We start from the raw sequence: 19,166 nt of genomic DNA on the forward strand, positions 1-19,166 counted from the left end.
GCATCACTGAAAGCAGCCAAAGATAACGATATGTCTTTGGGATGGTTATGAGTAATTTTTTCTCTAATAGTTAGAATTTTATTAGCAAAGAAAGTCATGAAGTCATTACTAGTTAAAGTTAAAGGAATACTCGGCTCAATAGAGCTCTGACTCTTTGTCAGCTTGGCTACAGTGCTGAAAAGAAACCTGGGGTTGTTCTTATTTTCTTCAATTAGTGATGAGTAGTAAGATGTCCTAGCTTTACGGAGGGCTTTTTTTATAGAGCAACAGACTCTTTTTCCAGGCTAAGTGAAGATCTTCTAAATTAGTGAGACGCCATTTCCTGTCCAACTTACGGGTTATCTGCTCTAAGCTGCGAGTTTGTGAGTTATACCATGGAGTCAGGCACTTCTGATTTAAGGCTCTCTTTTTCAGAGGAGCTACAGCATCCAAAGTTGTCTTCAGTGAGGATGTAAACCTATTGACGAGATACTCTATCTCACTCACAGAGTTTAGGTAGCTACTCTGCACTGTGTTGGTAAATGGCATTAGAGAACATAAAGAAGGAATCATATCCTTAAACCTAGTTACAGCGCTTTCTGAAAGACTTCTAGTGTAATGAAACTTATTCCCCACTGCTGGGTAGTCCATCATAGTAAATGTAAATGTTATTAAGAAATGATCAGACAGAAGGGGGTTTTCAGGGAATACTGTTAAGTCTTCAATTTCCATACCATAAGTCAGAACAAGATCTAAGATATGATTAAAGTGGTGGGTGGACTCATTTACATTTTGAGCAAAGCCAGTTGAGTCTAATAATAGATTAAATGCAGTGTTGAGGCTGTCATTCTCAGCAGGGGTGGTTGCCAAGTGGTTAATGCGCTCGGTTTCAGTTCAGAAGGTTCCGGGTTCAAATCCCACCCCTGCCACATTTCTCCATGTAATGTGGAGTTGCGTCAGGAAGGGCATCCGGCGTAAAACTTGTGCCAATTCAACATGCAGATCCACCTTGGATTTGCTGTGGCGACCCCAAGTGCAAACAAGGGAGCAGCCGAAGGGACTTACTTTTGAGGCTGTCATTCTCAGCATCTGTGTGGATGTTAAAATCACCCACTATAATTATCTTATCTGAGCTAAGCACTAAGTCAGACAAAAGGTCTGAAAATTCACAGAGAAACTCACAGTAAGGACCAGGTGGACGATAGATAATAACAAATAAAACTGGTTTTTGGGACTTCCAATTTGGATGGACAAGACTAAGAGTCAAGCTTTCAAATGAATTAAAGCTCTGTCTGGGTTTTGGATTAATTAATAAACTGGAATGGAAGATTGCTGCTAATCCTCCGCCTCGGCCCGTGCTACGAGCATTCTGGCAGTTAGTGTGACTCGGGGGTGTTGACTCATTTAAACTAACATATTCATCCTGCTGTAACCAGGTTTCTGTAAGGCAGAATAAATCAATATGTTGATCAATTTTTATATCATTTACTAACAGGGACTTAGAAGAGAGAGACCTAATGTTTAATAGACCACATTTAACTGTTTTAGTCTGTGGTGCAGTTGAAGGTGCTATATTATTTTTTCTTTTTGAATTTTTATGCTTAAATAGATTTTTGCTGGTTATTGGTGGTCTGGGAGCAGGCACCGTCTCTACGGGGATGGGGTAATGAGGGGATGGCAGGGGGAGAGAAGCTGCAGAGAGGTGTGTAAGACTACAACTCTTCTTCCTGGTCCCAACCCTGGATAGTCACGGTTTGGAGGATTTAAGAAAATTGGCCAGATTTCTAGAAATGAGAGCTGCTCCATCCAAAGTGGGATGGATGCCGTCTCTCCTAACAAGACCAGGTTTTCCCCAGAAGCTTTGCCAATTATCTATGAAACCCACCTCATTTTTTGGACACCACTCAGACAGCCAGCAATTCAGGGAGAACATGAGGCTAAACATTCACTCCTGGTCCGATTGGGGAGGGGCCCAGAGAAAACTACAGAGTCTGACATTGTTTTTGCAAAGTTACACACCGATTCAGTGTTAATTTTAGTGACCTCCGATTGGCGTAACCGGGTGTCATTACTGCCGACATGAATTACAATCTTACCAAATTTACGCTTAGCCTTAGCCAGCAGTTTCAAATTTCCTTCAGTGTCGCCTGCTCTGGCCCCCGGAAGACAATTGACTATGGTTGCTGGTGTCGCTAACTTCACATTTCTCAAAACAGAGTCGCCAATAACCAGAGTTTGATCCTCGGTGGGTGTGTCGCTGAGTGGGGAAAAATGGTTAGAAATGTGAACGGGTTGGCGGTGTACACGGGGCTTCTGTTTAGGGCTACGCTTCCTCCTCACAGTCACCCAGTCGGCCTGCTTTCCCGGCTGCTCGGGATCTGCTGCAAGGGAACTAACGGCGGCTAAGCTACCTTGGTCCGCACCGACTACAGGGGCCTGGCTAGCTGTAGAATTTTCCACGGTGAGGAGCCGAGTCTCCAATTCGCCCAGCCTGGCCTCCAAAGCTACGAATAAGCTACACTTATTACAAGTACCATTACTGCTAAAGGAGGCCGAGGAATAACTAAACATTTCACACCCAGAACAGAAAAATGCGGGAGAGACAGGAGAAGCCACCATGCTAAACCGGCTAAGAGCTAGTAGCTGCGCTAAGCTAGCGGATTCTTAAAAACACACAAAGTGAATAATGTGTAAATAATTTAGAGGTGATTCAGCAGACGGAGTGCTTTAGTTAAGGCACGTGAAGATTACACTGTGAAACAAATCGTTATCGAGATCAATCTAACTGCGCAGATTAAACAGCTAAGAGATACAGCAAAACACCGCTGTGCTCCGGAACAGGAAGTGATACAATACCGCAGTGAGAGCCAACCACCAGTAGAGGCCTTAAAAAAGTACTTTTCTTTCTGTAGTATTTCACAAGTACAGCTAATTTTATTGCTGGTAAAGTATTTATTTGGGGGATTCCATGATATAGTGAGTTTGCTGTGTAGGATCATACGTAAAAGACAACACAAAGGCAGAAGCACACATGGAAGGTGCATTTGATGGTAACTGCAAATTTGAAATTTCCAATTTACAACTAAGAAAAATACATATGTAGGAGCTAATAAAACTATGATAAAACATTTTAGCCAACCAAGTAAAAATACTGGAAATAAGTAATGTTAGTATTGACCATTGACACAGCAGATCTGTATAAGTGTTGTCTCACATCCAGCAAATATCTAAGAAAACCTTCATGTTAAATTTGAGTTCTTCCCAGTGGGATCTTAGATACCCATGTTTCCTAGTTCTGTCTGTTGTTTTCTTTCTGCTTCAATTTTATCTTTTTCTGTTAGCACTTTCAGTCACAATCTAAAGGTCTACAGCGTTTCTTCGGCACCATGCTGCTTATGCAGAATAAAGTTGTCATTCAAGGGTTGGAAAAGCCTTCCACATTATCTGTGACATCACTGCAGAAAGTGTCTCATGCTGTGTTCACATGTTAGCTGTAAGCAGCAGACGGTAAATTGGATGTTCCATTGTTTTCAATGAGGGGTTAATGAAAAATTATGCCACCTCTGGCTGTGAATGTGCCAAAGTTAAAAATTTGCAAATTTTACCACCTGTTGCTACTGCAAGAACAAACTGGATGTTGCTTTGTCTTTAACAAGACGAAATGACAGAAAGCAAGTGATAGATTATTTAAGTGCAGAGAGTCACCCAGTTTTAATCAGGCAAACATGACTAATTTTTCTGATATTACAAAAAGGAATTAATCTATAACTTGACAAAAAGTAATTTTTTTAAGCAGCAGCCAGAGCAGGGCTGATGTTTAAACATAAGGATGTGCAAAACATTAAAACTCTGTTGTATCTTTCAATTAATTAAATTGGTGTCTGTGTTCTTAACACTGAAAAATGTGTGTGCTTCATGTTGTCACCTACAGTCTGCAGCCGCAGATGACAAGAATTCCGCTATGACGTCCGATATGACAGTTTTTCTACCACCAATATGTGAACACAGCATCAGCATTTCAATCCATGTGGGTGCCAAAGAAAATCCTATTTATGAGTTAAATAGTAAAAAATCAAAATGGATCACACCTTTAAAAAATACAGAATTGCTAAAACAGGGAGATATAACCTGAGTGAGCTCAGTGATTTCTTTTTATCCATGTGCTGTACTGTAAAAAATGATGCTGAAACACTGTATGTTATTCTATTTATGTAAATCAAAGTAAGGCAAATCAAATCCCACCCCCTTTTTAAAAAATGACTTGTTTTGGATGAATTATTCCATTGTTTTACAAGAAAATCATTTTTCTCAATTAATAATTTATTGACTATATCAGCTTTTTGTTGTATTTGTGAAATAATGCTGTAACCCTACACAATAATCAAGTTTTTAATCATCTCAGAAGGTATGTTACTTTATTTAAAATACTTCTTTCTTATACTAAAATGTACAAAATTATCTGTAATATTATCTCTTTTTCTTAATAGCATTTTAAAAATTGAGTGACATCCTAATGAAGGGGAATAAAAACAGCAAAACCCCATAGAGACCCATAAAAATGCTTAAGAGTTTTGCACAGTAGAAGCTGGTATGTCCTCCAGTTTTCTGTCAACCTGATTTTTTTTTTATTTTTTTCTCATGTAATAGAACAGGCCACAGGCAAAGCAGGTGCAAAATAAAAAAAAAAAAAACACAGAAACATATAAATAAAAAATGCTGCTGCTGACTGATTCCTGCAGAATCTAAACTCAGATTCACCCACCTTTAATCGTATCTCGTCTGGCAGTCTGAAGATGGCCCTGGTGTGTGCAGACGTGTAGGCTGGTGATAAGGGATGATCCTCACTGAGTTTCTGGTTATCCCATCTGATCGCTGCTCCCCTGCAGCCTGCAGTCGTATCTGCGCTGCAGAACAAACTACAGCTGAAAGCAGATCACTTCCACCTCATTTATTAAAGGCATCTGGCCACAGTGAAAGGCAACTCAGGGGAAAAAAACTCATTAATAATGGATCCATGCTTAAAAATAACCTTGTGTCTATGCATTATTTCTGTTTCCTTTGCCTGTTGTTTTATTGAGGTCTGTACCACACTGAACTGGAACAGCTGAACTGTTCAGGATATCAATGAAAAAAGTGCATAATCTATTCATTTCTGCTGAATTGTAGTAATTTACATCTGAGAAGTGCAACTAATCTATCTCTTATTGCTAAAATTAACCAGTTTGTCTACAACATGTCTTAAAAACATGACAAAACAAGATCACAATTTGCCCTTGGTAGCTTGAAATCACTACAGTGGATCTGGTGCAGCGCCACATTGGGATGTGGTACACATTAGTAATATAAAACAAACAAATGAGCGTAGTTAAACCTGAATAGTTACCTTAATTGATTACCTCAAAACGTGACAGTTAATTCCCAAGCCTTCAATCAACGGTTGCAGCCCTAAAATGAGATTGGATCTTCGGCCTTCATCTCCATGGGACATCCCAACAGGACGAGCAACTCTATGGTTTCAGGGGAGCCCCTCCCTTCTTATGAGGGAGGATGTTGTCATGGCAATGCTACATTGTTCATTCATCCGTGAAAGACCCTTTTGAGATAAAAAAAAAAAGAAGACAGAAAGAATTTATTTGCATTCCTTTTCTGGATTTTCCGTGAAGCATCACGCAGGTTATTGTCTGTTTTGTGTTGGACGTTGGGGGGGGGGTCGATCTTGGTCCATCTTTAGATCTTTAGAAATCGCAGCCAAAGAGCACTCACTTAGCATGCAGTGCATGGTCAGAACGCTGCTTCAGTTCAAAGATCCTTTTCAGCATCTGAACTGTGTTTTCAAAGATTATTCAAACTTTGCAAAGTACCGATCCACAAAACCAGTCGTTTTTTTATTTTGAGAATTAAACAGGTCACCCATCAGAATAATGTTTGGCCAGTTGTGTTGTCTCAATTTTGAAGTCAAATTATTCCCAACATAGAAAACCGTTTCCCTTTTGCTTTTTGTTATCGATTCTTTACATTCTCTTGAGGTTCTGTCAAACAGTATTGCTGACATGAAATACAACAGTCATCAAACTTATTCCAGAAAGAACCAAGAGGGTGCAGGCGTTCTTTGTAACCACCACCTCCACCAGATGATTTAATTGATGAACTGATCCCACCTGCTCAATGTGACGTTAATCAGTGAAGTCAGCTGGTGGAGTTGGTGGTTGCAAAGAAAACCTGCACCCTCTTGGCCTCAGTTTGACACCTATGAAATACAGCAACTGACCATTCCTTCTGGAATGGAAATCATTTTTAGGAAAACTGTTCAATTGAGTCAAACATAAACTCAGGGTCTCTAAATAACTGAAGCTAAAGTTCTGCTATCTGGAATCAATGTTGACTGACATACAGTTAGGGGGTAATTTCATTGGGTTAAAAGCTCAAAATATACATTTACAAGCCATTTTCAGGAAAAAAAAAATCCAGTTGGACCAAATAGCAACTCAGGGTCTTTAAATAACAGAAGCTGAAGTTCTGATGCCTTGTTTTTAAACAGTGCTATGGTAATCAGTTTTTCCAGTGTTCTTTACAACCAACAATTTAGTTATTTTGCACATTTCAGAGTGGCCTTTTATTGTGGCCAGTCTAAGGCACACCTGTGCAGTAATCATGCTGTCTAATCAGCCTCTTGATTTGCCACACCTGTAAGGTGGGATGGATTATCTCAGCAAAGGAGAAGTGCTCACTAACACAGATTTAGACAGATTTGTGAACAATATCAGCTTCCGGGCTGATGAGTGCAATTTTACCTCCAGTATTTTCTGATAACATTCTGCATTCATCCTGCCACCAACTCTGACCAGGTTTCCTGTGCCTTTGTAGCTCACACATCCCCAAAACATCAGTGATCCACCTCCATGCTTCAAAGTAGGAAGGGTACACCTTTCATCATAGGCCTTGTTGACTCCTCTCCAAATGTAACGTTTATGGTTGTGGTCAAAAAGTTTTTTGGTCTCATCACTCCAAATGACTTTGTTCTATGTGCTGTTTGCCGTATTGTAAGCTGGATACTTTGTGGCATTTATATAGTAATGACTTTCTTCTGACAACTCGACCATGCAGCCCATTTTTCTTTAAGTGCCTCCTTATTGTGCTTCTTGAAACAGCCACACCACTTTTTTTCCCAGAGAATCCTATATTTCAGCTAAATTTTTTTGTGGGTTTTCCTTTGCATCCTGAACAATTTTCCTGGCAGTTATTGCTGAAATTTTTGTTCATCTACCTGACTGTGGTTTGGTTCCAACGCATCCCTCATTTTCCACATCTTAATTGCAGTTTGAACACTGCTGATTGGCATTCTCTGTTCCTTGGATATCTTTTTTATATCCCTTTCCTGTTTTATACAGTTCAATTACCTTTTCTTTGACAATTCATTTGCTTTCCCCATGACTCAGAAACCAGAAACATTAGTGCAGCACTGGATGAAAGATGCAAGTGTCTGTCAGGAGCCCAGAAATTCACTGACCTTTTATACACACACAAGCAGATTACAGATCACAGGAGAGGATGGTTATCTTTTGTAGCCATTCAAACCCGTTTGTGTCAACCTGTGTGCATGTTATCAGGCCAGAATCACCAGGGTATGTAAACTTTTGATCAGGGTCATTTGGTTAGTTTCTTTTGTCATTATGATTTATAAAGAGTAAACACAATTGTTTGACAAGAAATGGCTTCAAACAACTGCTAACCATGAGAAAAAAAAAAGTTTTTTGTGTTATCATTCATAATCTCTGAAAAATGCCCAAATAAAAAAAATTGGGCCAGATTGTACAATAGCTTGACAAAACATGTGTGACTCCTTTCATTGAGATTGATTGGCCTCATCTAGTTTACAGTTTTCTGAATGTAAACACAATGTCACACTCACTAATTCCACGGCAGCCAGTGTGAAGTCATCTTTCAGGGATGTTTTGGCTGATTCCAGTCGTCCGCTTCATAGTGTATTTGACCAGCGTAGAACTTGTGCAACAATGAAAGTACCAATGGAATTAATAACTTCTACTGTAGAAATGCAAATAAAGAAAGAAATTCCGACAGTAAGAGCAATGCAGCACTAGTTCTAGCTGCAGCGGTAATGCAGTGAAAGTACATTCTGTCTCTGCATGTGTGATCTGCAGGATAAACAGGATTGAGAGAACCATAATCCCTTGCACATGGCAGCAGCAAATTTGATGTAATGATAAACGTGCCAAGTCAGCAGCAGCTTGACATCTAATGAAGTACAAGTTGTTCTTTTAGAAGTAGTAGGCTGTAAACCATACTGACCATAGTGCTGTGCAGAAAATCAATGAGCCATCATTTGAGTTTACTTCCAAACTTCTTTCTGTGTCCATTACGATGACAGTTTAGTCCTAATGGAACAAAATGTCCAAATGTGTGTGGAATAATTCTGTTTGAAATAAAGCAGGATGAGCAGTGTTTCCTCCTGCAAAAGAAAGGAAATGCATATTTGATAAATAAAAAATATTTGATTTATTTACACCCCATAATGTAGAGCACATGATAACACTGAAAAACAGGGACGTGTGAATCATAATGTATTATATATGGAACAAAATGAGGCTCTTTGCACAAAAAGAATTAGTACTTATATCAAGTACTTGCAGTTTAAACATGGGCTAAATCGATGTTTTCATATTGGACTCCTGAGATTAATTTGTTTCCTTGCTGTACTTTAGATGTGGTAATAAAAACAATATTTTGAGCAAATATAATGTTTATAAGACCACTCTCTGAACACCAGAAATCAAAATAACAGCATGAGAGTCTGACACAGTGACAAATCCACACATATATATTGATGTCTGCCATTTATACAAATGTCCACACTGTATTAATCATTGTGGCTTTAATCGTTAAACAAAGAAAGCTAATTAAGACATTGTCACGGCTTTCCCACTACGACCCAGAAAATACCGACGTCCCCTGAAGGCATCATTGGTGGAAGTCACGAGTTTGCTATTTTGATAAACGCAGTCGCTCCTTTTCACGTGGCGCTGCGTGCCTACAATTGTTTGATGGGCGCATGCTTGTAATTAGGCATGTTGGTCAAGTGTTTGCAATTGGTTTAAAAATCACCTGCTTTGGGTGAAAAATAAACTACAGGTGAGCACAAGAGGAAACAGGAAGTAACCTGTTGCCGTGCCGTCATTTTTATTTATTTATTTTTACAAAATATATTGTTTTTTTTTTTTTTTACGTCAGGTACACGTCAGTGAAACCATTCAAATAGTAAAATATTGAGAAAAACATGAATATAAATAAATAAACTTATATGCAGTTCCTGTCGCCCCCTGTTGGTCGGTTACTGGGAAGTGGAGATATTATTTTATTTATTTATGTATCTGTTCTGCCTTAATTTTGTATGCCAGTGAAATAACATTTAACACTTGGTTTTCCTCCTCAGTTTTATTTCATTAATATGATAAATTTATGACAATAATTTATAGATTTTCTAGTTTAAAAAAAATACAGTCCAAAATGCATTGCAGCACATTACGCTATGATCAGATATCTAACTACTACTTGCTCTGAAAAGCTATAATTCAACATAAATAAAATATTGTTAAGTGTGACGTCAGTGTGTCACGTGATTTACGCTTCCGGGTCTAAACAGCAAAAGCAGAGCGGCGCGCTTTTTTTTTTTTTTTTTTTCTGAGGCACCGGAGAGGGTAAAGAAGGGTTTACTTTCGTACAATGCGAATCGTGTGAGTTCTGTGGAGCTGCAGAAAGGCTGTGTCATTCGTGGGAACGTGCAAGCTTCCAGGAAAAAGAAGACCTGTCTGCAACACTCAGAGGTTCACACGTGACTCTAGAAACTTCAGACGCAGCATCAGCGAGCATGTTGAGCGCGTCTCCAGCTCCATCATCCTCCACTATGAGTTCTTTGCGTTTCACACCTGATGAGCGACACCTTGATCCGGAAAATTGAACACCTTGGACTTGCACCATGCAAATCTTAGGGAAGTGCCAACTGCAAATTCTTGTGTTACAGGTTGGCTGGAAATCTTTGCACCTGTGACGAACAAAATATTTGTTAATATATCACAAATGCATGTACAAATTAATAAAGATTAAAGAATGTATCAGTCTTAAGGTCACACAGTATAAAATGCCGGCTAAATTTGTGGGCTATCAATAATTTGTTTATGAAGAGAACAGGAGGTTATGAAGAGTACAACATGTGTGGTAATAGACTTAAAAGTTTCATTTTGGCAGAATTTCAAGAAATGTTCCTTAGAAATTACAGTATTTGTATTCAAGTTATATTGGGGTGCTGAACAAAGCTCTAGGTACACTATCGTTTATATTGGCTGCGTTTATATTTATTCCTGAGAATTTCTCATGAGAAAAACTCTCAAGATTTTGAGAAATTATTTGGGTGTGAATAAATAAACGCATTTGAGAAATTCTTAAAAACTGATCTGTATGATCTGCGGTAATTGATAGTTTCCTTGGTAACAATTGAATGATGTCATCCATTGTCAGAAGAACAACTGTTATGACAACACAATTGCATATGTTCATTGTTTTCACTGTGAAAAACCAAATGATCCGCACAGCCACAGAAAAAAATTTAACAAAAAAATGTAACGTTTCGGGCAAATGCCCTTCGTCAGACACACTTTTTATGACACTAAAGTCTGAGGGTCCGAAGCCGCTGAAATCAAGAGACACCTGGGAATAGCTTGTGGAGTCGTGAGGTCACCGGATGGAAGTATTTGGTGAATCCAACACGTTCTCACTCCCAACTACTACAACCCCTGGCAAAAATTATGGAATCACCAGCCTCTGAAGATGTTCATTCATTTGTTTAATTTTGTAGAAAAAAAAGCAGATGACAGACATGACACAAAACTAAAGTCATTTCAAATGGCAACTTTCTGGCTTTAAGAAACACTATAAGAAATCAGGAAAAATAATTGTGGCAGTCAGTAATGGTTATTTTTTTAGACCAAGCAGATGGAAAAAAAATATGGACTCACTCAATTCTGAGGAATAAATTATGGAATCACCCTGTAAATTTTCATCCCCAAAACTAACACCTGCATCAAATCGGATCTGCTCGTTAGTCTGCATCTAAAAAGGATTGATCACACCTTGGAGAGCTGTTGCACCAAGTGGACTGACATGAATCATGGCTGTCAGTTGAAACAAAGGAGAGGATTATCAAACTCTTAAAAGAGAGTAAATCATCACGCAATGTTGCAAAAGATGTTGGTTGTTCACAATCAGCTGTGTCTAAACTCTGGACCAAATACAACAACATGGGAAGGTTGTTAAAGGCAAACATACTGGTAGACCAAGGAAGACATCAAAGCATCAAGACAGAAAACTTAAAGCAGTATGTCTCAAAAATCGAAAATGCACAACAAAACAAATGAGGAAGGAATGGGAGGAAACTGGAGTCAACGTCTGTGACCGAACTGTAAGAAACCGCCTAAAGGCAATGGGATTTACATACAGAAAAGCTAAACGAAAGCCATCATTAACAACTAAACAAAAAAAACAAGGTTACAATGGGCTAAGGAAACGCAATCGTGGACTGTGGATGACTGGATGAAAGTCATATTCAGTGATGAATCTCGAATCTGCATTGGGCAAGGTGATGATGCTGGAACTTTTGTTTGGTGCCGTTCCAATGAGATTTATAAAGATGACTGCCTGAAGAGAACATGTAAATTTCCACAGTCATTGATGATATGGGGCTGCATGTCAGGTAAAGGCACTGGGGAGATGGCTGTCATTACATCATCAATAAATGCACAAGTTTACATTGATATTTTGGACAATTGAAAGGATGTTTGGGGATGATGAAATCATTTTTCAAGATGATAATGCATCTTGCCATAGAGCAAAAACTGCGAAAACATTCCTTGCAAAAAGACACATAGGGTCAATGTCATGGCATAGGGTCAATGTCAATGAGCAGATCTGATTTGATGCAGGTGTTAGTTTGGGGGATGAAAATTTACAGGGTGATTCCATAATTTTTTCCTCAGAATTGAGTGATTCCATATTTTTTCCTCTGCTTGGTCTAAAAAAGTAACCGTTACTGACTGCCACAATCTTTTTTTCTTGATTTCTTATAGTGTTTCTTAAAGCCAGAAAGTTGCCATTTGAAATGACTTTAGTTTTGTGTCATGTCTGTGATCTGCTTTTTTTCTACAAAATTAAACAACTGAATGAACATCCTCCGAGGCCGGTGATTCCATAATTTTTGCCAGGGGTTGTAGTCATGTTTCAGTGCAAAAGTTTAATTTTGACTGACTGTCTATATGTAATGAGTCGCCTCTTTGCATCACCATGTGAGGTGCAGGGAAACCATAACTATGATCAAAACATAAATGAATGTTCTGAGATGATGTATAAGTGAAGCAGATGGTTCTGTATTATCACAAAGAAATGATGCTGCTGTCAAAAAACAAAACAGATTTTCCCACTGCTATGTGATGGGAAGGGGCATCTTAACTCATGTAGTGACGCAAAGAGGCAATTACATCACAATGTGATGAGTTGGGAGTGAGAATTTGTTGGCAATACTGATACTTCATAATACTCACCCTTATGTACTATATACTCGGGGAAAAGCAGTATGCACTATCCAAATACGGGTGTCCGAATACTCAGTATGCATTTGGACCTGGATGACCTGCCATCTCTGCTGTGTGCAAACCTACTACACTACACTATCCCGCAATGCAAGTGAAGCCTGGGAACCTATGAAGAACTTCTCAGGAAAATTCAAAGACAGTGGACATACAAAAAAGTAGCACCATCTAATGGGATGTGGGACATGTAGATTGGGAGCCATGAAAAAACTACCATTGCAAAATAGAAATTTTCATAATATACTATACAGGATATGCATGTGTGTCATCTGAAATCATCTGGGTCAAAGGATAGATAAGATGATGGTAGTGTAGTACATCCAAACTGTCCCCACTACTCGCTCACTTACTTCTAGTATGTGCTACAGTAATGGTTGGGTAGTATGTACTGAACACTGTTAAGTACATACAAGTACGTGGATGCATGGCAAGTTTTTTGGGTCCTAGTGCATACTGTCAGGTGTTCCACTAGCTTAGCTTGTGGCAAGCTAAAAGTGGATGCTCTCGTTTTGGCCGAACAACTATCCAGTTTCTGGATATTCTGTGTTAGTATGCGCCCGTGGCCCACGTGCTTGATGCATTCCTACGCAAAAAGTAGTTCCAAAACAATGCTGTATTTGCGATGACAGTGCATTTTCATGGGTAACAACAACATAAGGAGTATATTTGGCACAAGAACTTGTGTATCTCGTGTGTTTTTACGCCTAAATGATTGTAAGTCAATACACTCATCCAGCAGCATCTTCTCATGTCGGCAAATTTAGCGCTGGGTCAGGCAAAAGTAGTCCGGCGAGCTATCCCACAATGCCAAAATAGCAGAGATGTCGCTCCAACGAGAACACGCTGAGCAAGGTGGTCCCATTGCTCCCTGCAAAGTAAATTTTGCTGAGTAAAATATACTCTGATTGGATAACCTTTGGTCCCAGTTTAAATAGAGTGAAATACACTGTATTATAGCGTGAAATCAGCTCTACAGTCTTGTCAAATCAAGTGTTTCTACCCCAATAACAGTTGATTTAGCACTGTTATGGAGTATATTTAACTCTATTTGGACTGGGACCAAATGTTATCCCAGCAGAGTAAAATTTTACTCTGCAAAATTTAGTGTGTGTTCATGAATGGTTATAAGATTTGGACATGAAATAGTGGCCTAAGGCAGTGACTAGATGTCTTTGGTACTGGATTATCAAAGATCCTTGAGTACCTTGGTGGGACACATCTGTCAAACTGTTACTTATGAAGACTCAGGTGAGGAGTATCATTTGCATGGTGACAGCATGTCAACTACAACACCATAGCCATGTGGCACAGTTTCTTGAACCCGATCCAGTGTACGGGTACCTCAAAGCTGAGTACTTGGTATCTTAGTCAGCTTTAAAAGACTTTACAAAAATAATATACTTACTCATTATAGTTTGGAAAATTAGGTTTACCATTTTGTTGTTGTGCTTGGGTTTATGTACTGTTGATCGTTTGGTTGTGTTTTAAAATTCTGGTGCACTGAGTTGTTTTGTTTGTGCACATTTCTTTTGTATTGTTATGAGTATATATGTTTATATGTGGGGAGTTCAGATGAAAAATCTAGTATCGTCAAAACCATAAATTTCCTCATATGTATATGTATACATTATTTTTTATGGTATAAGGGGAAGGGTATCTATAAGCTTTGCTTCTGCCTTCACCCTTTCGGCTACACGGATTTATTGTACATTGTTCGTTTTATGACTGTTATTGTCTGTTTTGTGTGCCAAATAAATTCATTCATGTATTACAGCAGGTAGATGGCTACTTTCAGATGTGGAAGTGCTGGTTTTCTGCCTGGATGGTTGCCAACCAGAGCAGTTTTGTAGTGTGATGGATTCTGTGAATATAACATTTATCCACCAGTCAAACAATATTTATAGTTAAATAATAATAATTCAATAATATCTCCTTTTACGTACACATCAACAACAAACAAACTTTCAAGGGACATCATTTTTTTTTTCCATATTTGTGATTGTTCTAAAAACAACAGCCTTAAGGTTTTTTTTTTTTTTTGCACTGTTACTGTAGACAGAGAAGCATAACCCCAGTACGACGCTGCCACTGCCAGATTCACAGTCAGAATACTGTCTTCGTGGTAATTGGTTTATGCTAATTATGGCATATGAGCTGACTTTTAAAACTTAATATTGGGCTCATTGGACCAGTCTTCTGGTAAACCTGGTAATGTTGTACAGTTTTGTTTTTAATTGCACCACATATCTGCAACTGATGAATCACCCACAGAACAGTGGTGACTGGCACCATTCTTTCAATCACAGACACAGTTTAATCATCTACTTGCTTGGACACTTGTCTTGGGCATATGGCTGCACCATATTTTCCTTTCTAAACGATGCACAACCCCAAATCAGAGAAAGTTGGGGCGGTATGGGAAGAAATGGCAACATTACAAAGTGGCATATGCATGAGTGGCCTCACGTTTTTGGAATGTGTTGCAGGAATGGATGTATATTAAGAAATGATGCTGACCACACGAAACATTACATATGTTGGGTTAATATAATCTGCAATGAAACAGTGTGGCAGGGGTGGTGGCCAAGTGGTTAATGCGCTTGGTTCCAGTGCAGAAGGTTCCGGGTTCAAATCCCACCCCTGCCACATTTCTCCATGTAATGTGGAGTTGCGTCAGGAAGGGCATCCGGCGTAAAACCTGTGCCAATTCAACATGCAGATCCACCTTGGATTTGCTGTGGCGACCCCGAGTGCAAACAAGGGAGCAGCCGAAGGGACTTACTATAATCTGCAATGAAACAGAAGTCAAAGTAAATGCAACAATCACTGTTTTCTTTTTTATTTGCATTGGCCATACACCCAGATTTTTTTGGATTTGGGTTGTATTTTGCCTCCATAGGATGTTGGGTTACTTGGAACTTGTGCTTTTCAACCATTTTATAGTGTTAGATGGTGTGTTTGAATGTCTTTTTACAGGTAGCTGATTTTATATGGACCACAAAAGGTGGACCATTTATTGAAAATAAAAAAAGGTTCAAGATTCAGCTCTTACATTTAAAAGACTACACGAGTCTTCAGCTGACAATGTGAATTTATTTAATTGCAACAGAGTATCATCAACTTTTGCAGCTCTGTGGAATTATCAATGATCATAGAAGCTCATTTACTCAACATTGTGATCAGTGTTTTATTCATTCTGAAAACTGAGATTATAACAACCAAGCAGAGCAGGTTTTAACTAAAAACTGCAGCAGACATGTCAAGACTCTCCAAAAAATAAAGATCCAAACCACTCCATTTTTTTTGTTCAGTCTACAAAATATATTCTTGGGAAATTAATGCAAATACTAAATGCATTGCTTTCAAATTAGAAAGTGCAGATAATTTATTCAATAAGTTGTGCACAATAGCACAACATAAGGCAGCTGTAACATGATAAAAGTTTGAGGATGCCATTAAACTTATTTATCTGAGCTAATAACTTAATATCTGATGTTTGAACTGTGTCACTACAGTAACCATCACATAAACAGTGAACCGCTGCAAAGGGCAAGCAACTAGTCAAATTCTTCATCAGCCTTGATATTGTGAGCCAGTGAGATACAACATAAAGGCCACTTGTTGTAAAGCTCCACCTTGATAAGGTGCTATCAGGAGACCACAGTGGGAAATGGCTAAAGGAAGACAATTATATCACTTGTGTTGTTTTTACTGATCCAAACCATAAACAATATTAAAACGTTGTGTCAAAATAAGTCAGAAATATGCTGTCATCTGCAAACACCAAGCAAACAATGTCAGGTTTTTGTGGTTGTATTTGTCATCGAGAATACTTTCAAGACTTTGGTTATAATCATTTAAAACTTTAGTTTTTAAAGGAACAATGAAGTTAAGTTCCTGGAACAACATTCGCTCAAATATTATGATTCTGACATAGTAACGCCACCTGTACCTGATATTATCAGTATTTCCATGTAGCATCAACACCACCCCCCCCCCCCCCCCCCCCCCCCCCCCCCCCCCAACCTGACCCATAACGTGAACCTAAAAACATAACTCAAAGTAAAAAACCTTTATTTCTTCTATGCTTTGTATCAACTGTGGTGGGCACAGCTTACATAAAAGTAAGCTTCAAGAACCGCTAATCCGCTAACTGTAAAGTTAACTGTAATAACGCTCCAATGACTGGAGGCCTTACCTGTGCGTCCAATTGGATGCACTAAGATTAAAGACCCAAAATAGGCTGTTTTTAATTTCAATTAAGGCTGTTTTTGTTGATCTTGTTTAACAAATTCTTGTAAAATTTGTTAAAACTTTGCAACTGTTAGAATGGCCTAAGCAGTAGGTCACCCCTGAGTCTGGTCTGCTTGAGGTTTCTTCCTCATTATCACCGGAGGGAGTTTTTCCTTACCACTGTCACCTGCGTGCTTGCTCAGGGGGGTTGTAAGATTGGACCTTACTCATATGAAGCTCCTTGAGGAAGCATTGTTGTGATTTGGCACTATATAAGTAAAATAAATTGAAATTTAATTGATAACGTTAAACCGATAAACTGCTAAAATATTTAGCTGAAGCTACCACCAACCCTAACTTTAATATGAATTTAACTTTTGCCTGCTTTTTTGGGTTTAACATCCTGAAAAAAGACCTAAAGAGCTGAAATGTTAATATGCTGTCACTTAAACATGGAGGTTCCAAAAATGGGTTAGCGTGATCAAGGTATACAGAAATAACTAAATGAAATTAAAATGTTTACATTCACCATAGTTTTCCTATACAAAGGTATTCAATGAACATGAAAGAGTAAGAAATAAAAATACATGGAAAATTTTAATTACATTACAGTTACTACAATTGGTGGAAGCTAACTGGTTTTCAAAGGTAGCTAAAATCCAATCTACTAACTAGCACTGTTAATTAGCTGTTAGCTGATTGGCGAAAGTCAATTAGCAGTTAGCGGAACAGTCTTCTCAATCTTGTACGGTTTTGATTTACATGTTAGTGATCACTTTCACTGCAGCCTGACCCAACATTTCGCTCCAGCAGGATTTACAACATATTAATGACATAAAGTTACAGAATGATGCACATGAAAAGCTTTAGGCTCCAGCTTCATTTGCATAACAGGAAGCAGGAAAATGCCCAGTGTTGCACTTTTGTGATTTTCAATGTGCAATAGCATGACAAGCCTTTAAAAAAGTGCTTAAATTTAATTTTGTTTTTCCACTTTCCTCACATTTTACCCTTTATTTGATTAATTTGTAAATATATTGATTGTGTGAAAAAATGTCTTTACATTATTTACAAAAAAATGACGAAGGTGTGATGGAATGTAAAAGTTTTGTTTGTACTGGTGAAGGAACAACTACATCAAGCTTTAAGGCAATGCAATGGTGCATGTTTGTTGCCACTGAGGCAGTGGCACGATGCCGTCTGAAAGGCAAGTTTTGTGAAATGGTCAAGAAAGGTGCAAAATCACACTATATGTGACCCAACAAGAGTCACATCAATTCAGCCAGAGTGCTACAGTCGTGATTCTTCAGTTGATTTGCATCAGCCGCCTCCTTTACGTTTTGGAAGATCAGCCGACACACAACATAAAATTGTAGGCCTACAAATCCATGGGTGCAAAGCGCCCTTTGTGATGTTTATTCTGAATATACTACCAGTTTCAAGTTCTACAGTGACAGCCTCAGAAACTCCCTCTAAGAGTCCAGTAACACCGGATAGCTCGATGAAGGATAAAAAGTCACAAATCGCAGAGAAAAGGTGGATGAAAGATCCTGTACCTTTCCCATCACCAAAATGCCTACAAGAATGAAAAAGAGAATGAAACACAACCAAAACTAACAAAAGAAAAACGAAGAAACGTCGACCTCGACGCTGTAAACAAAATCAAAACCTTCACGATGGCGTAACGAAGGTGGGTATAAAACCGAGCGCAGCCAGCCTTATCCTCATGTCCACAGTATTTGCAGGTGCAGCATTTTGTTTGTCTTAACAGGTGAGATTTTGTTTGTCTTCACAACAACGTGTCTGCACACGCAGGCTGGCCACAAATGGTTGAAACAGTTAAAGTAGTTGATAAAATGTCAAAACAAGTCAAATGAAACGCTAATGTTACGAAAACTAAGCAAACGATAAGAAACTTAAGAACAAAAGAAAAACAAAATGCATACGAATTGAGGTTGTCGTCAGTATTCATTCATTCGTTCACATTTTTCAACAGTTTAAAAATTCTGACGAAGCTTCAGGTGCAGGAACAAAGCTCGACAAAGGTTAAACGATGTCTCAGAAAGTCAACAGAAGTCCAGATTTCTTGTTTCATTTGGGCTTCGTTGTCCTTAGTCAGTGCCGTGTGACCAGGGCTAGGACCTATGTGTGTCTCAAAATCGAGTATGGTTGTTTGCAGGATAAACTTTTTGTTTCATTATATTCGGCGCATTAGATTCGCTCATTCAGCAGTACTCTCAATGCTACTCCAATCTTTGAAAAGAAGATCCCTGAAAAAGTAGAGATGCTTCTGTAAAGCTT

The 19,166-nt window shown here is 38.7% G+C and overlaps 1 protein-coding gene and 1 long non-coding RNA gene across 2 annotated transcripts in view; one reads left to right on the forward strand and one right to left on the reverse strand.

Annotated features, from left to right (window-relative positions):
* Positions 1-5,505, reverse strand: part of trim2a (tripartite motif containing 2a) — a 55,659-nt gene extending 50,154 nt beyond the window's left edge. The window contains 2 exon segments of the mRNA XM_034187354.1: positions 4,742-4,883; positions 5,376-5,505. The gene's annotated coding sequence lies outside the window, so the exon portion shown is untranslated.
* Positions 628-17,831, forward strand: LOC117525499. Its single transcript, XR_004565074.1, has 3 exons — positions 628-640; positions 14,472-14,478; positions 17,598-17,831. It is a non-coding gene; the product is annotated as an uncharacterized LOC117525499 (long non-coding RNA).
* The last annotated feature ends 1,335 nt before the right edge of the window (positions 17,832-19,166 follow it).

Source organism: Thalassophryne amazonica, chromosome 15, assembly GCF_902500255.1.
Source record: "Thalassophryne amazonica chromosome 15, fThaAma1.1, whole genome shotgun sequence".
Taxonomy (NCBI): Eukaryota; Metazoa; Chordata; class Actinopteri; order Batrachoidiformes; family Batrachoididae; genus Thalassophryne; species Thalassophryne amazonica.